Source organism: Lactuca serriola, chromosome 4 (genome assembly GCF_051521515.1).
Source record: "Lactuca serriola cultivar US96UC23 chromosome 4, Lser_US96UC23_V15, whole genome shotgun sequence".
Lineage (NCBI taxonomy): Eukaryota > Viridiplantae > Streptophyta > Magnoliopsida > Asterales > Asteraceae > Lactuca > Lactuca serriola.
In genome coordinates this window covers 26455001-26461972 of record NC_136411.1, presented here as the reverse complement: position 1 = coordinate 26461972, position 6972 = coordinate 26455001, and positions in this window count along the sequence as shown.

Here is a 6972-nt window from a genome sequence, read left to right as displayed (position 1 = left end):
TTAGTCCGTACAATAGTCATAGCATCCTAGGAATAATGTTAGCATATTTACATACTCGCGCAGACAGCATGGCTGGTTTTCATCACCCTGGAGACCCCTATTTCCCTAATCAGGGAAACAACGGATGGCTAGAGGAGGAGGAGCCTGAGGAAGAACCTGAAGAAGAACCTGAGGAAGACCCCGAAGAGGAATCTGACGGGGAACCGGAGGCAGAAGTCGAGGGCGAGCCTGCCGAACCCGAAGAAGACGAAGAGAATTTCGAAGAGGAGCTCGATGACAGCGAAGGGGGTGATTCGGACGCGGAGTCCGAGGTTATCAACCCCCCTTACCCGATCAGGGTGCCTGCTTACCGTGTGGGCCCCACTGGTCCTACCCCTCCTTGGGGCATTGATCTTTGGAGATGGAGCAGACATCAGGGACAGCGACCCCCGTTTGGCATGTCACGTGAGTTCTTTGACCTGAGGGATGGAGGACCGGCCGACCGAGCCCTACCGGTCATGGTGAGACGATTACGGGACACCGGCGACCTTGCTCAGGGCACTGCTGATCAGGTACGCCAGCTGTGGACTAGGGTCGAGCGTGCGGAACAGGAGACGCGTGACGTCCTTCGGGAGTTTCACATGAGGCAGGTAAGGTGGGAGTCTCGACTTCAGGATGCAGAACGCTTGGTGGCTCGTCTTCAGGGAGCATCCACATCCTCGGCACCACCTCCGGATGCAGCTCGTCACGGTTAGGGATAGACTTATCATAGTAGGTCATTAGGAACTATGCTATGTACTCCGACTCTATGTTTAAGTGACTACACTACTCATAGAGTCGTTATGCTGTCGGATTAGTGTCACTCATGTATGCTCTTACGAGCAAAATTTTCTTGTATTAAATGCGGATAATATTAATGAACTTTTATGTGTTTTGCTATGATATTACAAGTTGTTATGTGTTGAGAAGTTATGATTGTATGTCCGATGGTAGTAATGTCTAAGTTCGTACCGTACACCTAGTTAGTAGGATCACAACCTCACAGAAACCACATACACTCAACATCTTTCCGTTTCGTGACAGAAAGATGCCTCTCCGACCTACTCGCGGAAACCCAGGACCAACTCCACCCGAGGTTGACTCCACTGCATTCCAGGCAGCCGTGTCTGCTGCGGTCACCGCAGCTATGGCACAACTCCATCAGGGGAATAATGGAGGAGGCAACGGGCAAGGGGCAGGAAGTTCGAACAACGGGATGAACCAAGGATCTACCAAAACATGTACCTACAAGGACTTCACAAACGCTAAACCACGAACTTTCAACGGCACTGGAGGGGTGATCACTCTGAAGCGATGGATTGAAAAGGTGGAATCGGTATTCGAGATATGCGATTGCCCTGAACAGATGAAGGTGAAGTTCGCAGCCTGCACTTTTGTGGACCAAGCACTTACTTGGTGGAACGGACACGTGGAAGCCATGACGCTCCCTGTAGCCAACTCTATGCCATGGACAGAAATGAAAGAAATGTTAATGGCTAAGTACTGCCCACGAGGCGAAATACAGAAGATGGAGCAAGAGTTATGGAACCTCACTGTGCAGAATGCGAATATCGATGCCTACATATCGAGATTTAGTGAATTATCTATGTTGTGCCCGGGTATGATCACATCGGAAGGAAAGAAGATTGAGCGATTCATCTGGGGACTAACATCACCCATTCAAGGGAATGTGATAGCTGCGAACCCCGAAACGTTTGACAGTGCGAAAAGATTGGTGAAGAGGTTGTACGATCATAACAACAAGAAGGGCGAGAAGCCAGTGGAGGCTGAGAAGAAAAAGGGAGGTGATGACAAGAAAGGGAAGAACAACAAGAGGAAGGGACGTCAGGGCCCCGAGACCTCTAAAAAGCAGCAGACAGTGGCAGTTAACGCTGTCACCGCACCGGCTCCAGCCGCACCACATGCTCCAGCCTCAGCTGCTTCAAATGCTTCAAGACCCTATTCCGGTAGTCTTCCCAAATGCAATAAGTGCGGTCTCCATCATAACGGAGAATGCAGGGAATTTCATTGCACCAGTTGCAACCGAAGGGGACACACTGCAAGATACTGCAGGACTTACCTTCCCCAAAACCAAAGTCAGGGAAACAACAACAACAACCATCGCAACAAAAACAACACCAATGTCGGCGGCAATAATGCAGGGCCTAGCCACACCTGTTTCGGGTGTGGAAGGACGGGGCATTTCCGCCGAGACTGCCCTAACAACAACAATTCTGGGAATAGGGGATCAGGAAGGATGCTGACTATGGGTCAGGGTGAGGCGGTTCAGGACCCCGCAGTTGTGACCGGTACATTTCTCCTAAACCACACTTATGCATGCATCTTATTTGACACCGGAGCGGAGCGAAGTTTCGTAAGCGAGAAGTTTAAACATTTATTAAAACAACAACCCCAGAAGCTAAATGAAACCTATACGGTGGAAATGGCCAATAGGAAAACCGAATACACTGGGGAAATCTACATCGGATGTACCCTAACCCTTAACCAACACATCTTTCGAATAGACCTAATGCCAGTGTCAATTAGGAGTTTCGATGTGATTATCGGCATGGATTGGTTAAGCCCCCACCATGCTGAGATTATGTGCCACGAGAAGGCCGTTCGCCTTCGTCTCCCAAATCACGAAACCCTAGTAATTTACGGAGACAAACCCAGCATGAATCTTCGCCTCATCTCGTGTATCAAGGCACAAAAACATCTACGAAAGAACAACTTGGCGTTCTTGGCTCACATAGTGGATAAGACCAAGGAAGAAACTAACATCCAAGATATTCCGGTAGCGTGTGAATTTCCAGACGTATTTCCTGAAGATCTTCCGGGAGTACCCCCAGAGAGACAGGTTGAGTTCCGAATTGACCTCGTTCCAGGAGCACCTCCTCTCGCTAAATCACCCTATCGGTTGGCTCCTGCTGAAATGCAGGAATTGTCCAGCCAACTCAGTGAGCTTCTGGACAAGGGATTTATCCGACCTAGCTACTCGCCATGGGGAGCTCCAGTGCTCTTTGTCAAAAAGAAGGACGGATCTTTCAGAATGTGCATCGATTACAGAGAGTTAAATAAACTCACTGTTAAAAACTGCTACCCACTCCCACGAATCGATGATCTATTTGACCAGCTCCAAGGAGCTAGTTATTTTTCTAAAATAGATCTACGGTCCGGATACCACCAACTCAAAGTCCAGGAAGAGGATATTCCTAAAACCGCTTTCCGAACCCGCTACGGACATTATGAATTCGTCGTAATGCCCTTCGGTCTAACAAATGCACCTGCCGCATTTATGGACCTAATGAATCGAATCTGCCGACCGTTCCTCGACAACTTCGTCATTGTGTTTATCGATGACATCCTCGTCTATTCTCGAAGCAAAGAGGAGCATGGCCAACATCTCCGACAAGTCCTAGAAACTCTGTGATCGGAAAAGCTTTACGCCAAACTCTCCAAGTGTGAGTTCTGGCTCCGGAGTGTGAACTCCCTAGGTCATGTAGTTAGCCAAGATGGAATTCATGTGGATCCCTCGAAGGTCAAGGCTGTTGAAGGATGGGCAACCCTGACGACGCCCACAGAAATTCGTCAGTTCTTAGGCCTAGCGGGCTACTATAGGAGATTCATTCAAAACTTCTCTAAGATTGCCAAGCCGCTTACCTCGCTTACGCAAAAGGGCGTACCATTCAAATGGACAGACCAACAAGAGATTGTGTTTCGAACCTTGAAGCAAGCTCTCTGTAGCGCTCCTGTACTGTCTCTACCTGAAGGAACGGAAGATTTTGTAGTCTACTGTGACGCGTCAAATCAGGGCTTAGGTTGCGTTCTCATGCAACGTGGAAGAGTGATAGCATACGCGTCCCGCCAACTAAAGACGCACAAAGTAAATTATACGACCCACGACCTGGAATTGGGAGCCGTGGTCTTCGCTCTGAAAATTTGGAGGCACTACCTGTATGGTACAAAGTGCACCATCTTCACCGACCATAAGAGTCTCCAGCACATCTTGAACCAGAAGGAGCTGAACATGAGACAACGACGATGGATTGAATTGCTAAACGACTACGAATGCGAAATCAAGTACCACCCAGGCAAGGCCAACGTGGTAGCTGACGCGTTAAGTCGGAAGGAGTACTCTAATCGCCGTGCGAAAACTCTCTCGATAACCATTCAATCTCATCTGGCCACTCAAATTGCATCAGTCCAGTCAGAGGCCATGAAAACGGAAAATAGAGCTAGCGAGGCATTACGCGGGATGGAGAAGAATCTTGAGGCAAGGGGGAATGGAGTATACTACTTCATGAACCGTATTTGGGTCCCAAAAATCGGAGGATTTAGGGAGGTCGTTATGAAGGAAGCCCACAAGACACGATACTCCATTCATCCCGGTTCGGACAATATGTATTTGGACATTAAACAACATTATTGGTGGCCTAACATGAAGGCGGAAATTGCGACCTACGTTAGTAAGTGCCTTACGTGCGCCAAGGTAAAGGTGGAGTACCAGAAACCCTCAGGATTGTTACAGCACCCGGTAATCCCTGAGTGGAAATGGGAGGGGATTTCTATGGATTTCGTGACCAAGCTACCCAAGACGTCGGACGGGCTGGACACCATATGGGTAATAGTCGACCGACTGACGAAGTCTGCCCATTTCCTGCCTATAAAAGAATCCTACAAGATGGAAAGACTGACACATTTGTACATTCGAGAGATCGTGAGACTCCATGGAGTACCAGTGTCTATTATCTCGGATAGAGACAGTAGATTCACTTCGCGCTTTTGGCAATCACTCCACAAGGCAATGGGAACTCATCTCGACATGAGCACCGCGTATCACCCACAAACGGACGGTCAAAGTGAGCGAACCATTCAAACGCTTGAAGACATGCTTCGTGCATGTGTGATAGACTTTGGGAAGTCTTGGGATACCCACCTACCTCTGATCGAGTTCTCATATAACAATAGTTACCATTCGAGCATCAAGGTGGCTCCTTTCGAAGCACTATACGGGCGTAAATGTAGATCACCGTTATGTTGGGCGGAAGTAGGTGACACCCAGCTAGCAAGAACACATGCGTCGGACAGGGCACTAACGGGATCGGAGATCATTCGCGAAACCACAGAAAAGATCGTTCAAATCTGAGCTCGATTGCAAGCATCGCGTGACCGACAAAAGAGCTACACCGACAAACGGCGAAAGCCCTTAGAATTTCAGGTCGGTGATCGAGTACTGTTGAAAGTCTCACCCTGGAAAAGGGGTTATACGTTTCGGAAAACGGGGAAAGCTGAACCCACGATACATTGGACCTTTCGAAATCGCCGCCCGAATAGGTCCGGTAGCATACAGACTGCAACTACCCGCAGAGCTAAACAGTGTACACCCCGTGTTTCATGTCTCTAATCTGAAGAAGTGCCTATCAGATGAAACCCTTGTCATTCCTCTTGACGAAATCGAAATCAATGAGAATCTCCTGTTCGTTGAAGAACCAATCGAAATCATGGACAGGGAGGTGAAGCGTACTAAGCAAAGTCGCATCCCGATCGTGAAAGTACGGTGGAACGCAAAGCGTGGGCCAGAATTCACGTGGGAACGCGAAGACCAAATGAAGCAAAAGTACCCTCACCTATTCTAGCATTCTCAAATCTAGCTTTCAAACATAATTTCGGGACGAAATTCCCTCTAACGGGGGATGATGTCACCACTGGAAATTTTGTGTCATGTAATCTATACACTCAAGTTAATGTGAATCAAAAACTTAAAAGCATGTGTGATACCTATTATTATGACATCAAAAACTTCAATCAAATACATCATACAAGTACTACAAATAGTCATCAAACAATTGGAAACCCTAGAAGTTCTTGTTTAGGTCCATTTTGGACTAGGACTTCCTTATTGGACCCAAATGGACCAATAAGCTTCCAATTTGACTATCATGGGCTTAGAACCCTAATTGGGCTCTAATTGGACCCACAATCATTTATTTTAACATTTTGGGCCATTGTGGGCCTAGAATGAAATGAATTAAAAGCCTTGATCCATAATTGACTTAATCTAGCTTAATGAAGCATAAAAATCACAATGTTATTTTATAAGGCCAATGATCACCCAAACTAACTTGAATATTGGGCTTAGGGGCAAAAAGCCCAAAAATCCTTTCTCCCCTCTCCATTCTCGGCCCAAGCCCAAGGATAAAGGAGGAGTTGACTTTGGATTGCCACCTCATTTTTGTTCATTGGATATCCATGCATGGAACTCATACTTCCAAGCACCTATCTCATCAAAGATCATTTCTCCTTTTCCCTCCCTCACTCTCGGCTGAAACACATACACACATACACAAATATCTCTCAAACTCTCTCAAGAACACTCAAGAACATATCCTCCCTCTCCACTCAAAAATCTCGAAATCTAGGAAGCTTTCAAGAGGATATTTCCACAAACTCTTCATCTAAGGTAAGATTATGCTTGGATCTATGACTTAGATTCTTTTTGTTATCAAAATCTTTTCCTAATCCATTCAAAAATCGTGATCTTACATCCTAGAAGCACATCAAACTCGAGATCTTCAAGAAAAGGGTGCTAAAGCCAAAAATCACCAAGTTTTCTTCCATCTTTTCTTCAAAAACCGAAACCACACCCTAAGGTGAGCTTCATACCCCCTATTTTCTGTTTTTATGAGTTTTGTGGGGGGGGGGGAATACAAGTGAAAGTGTAGATCTATATGTGTTTGTATGCCTTGTATGATTTCTATGCTTATATGTGTGTTTTTGTGTGTCTATGATGTTGGATCTAGCCATAAACCCCTAAAAATCGTGATATACATTATGTTAAAGGATACTAGCATCAAATATATTCCTACATATAAAGTGTTTCAAGAAAAATAGCTAAATGGCTTAATAACATTTCCTTTGGGCTAAAAACTCAATTTTTGGACATAAAATGTT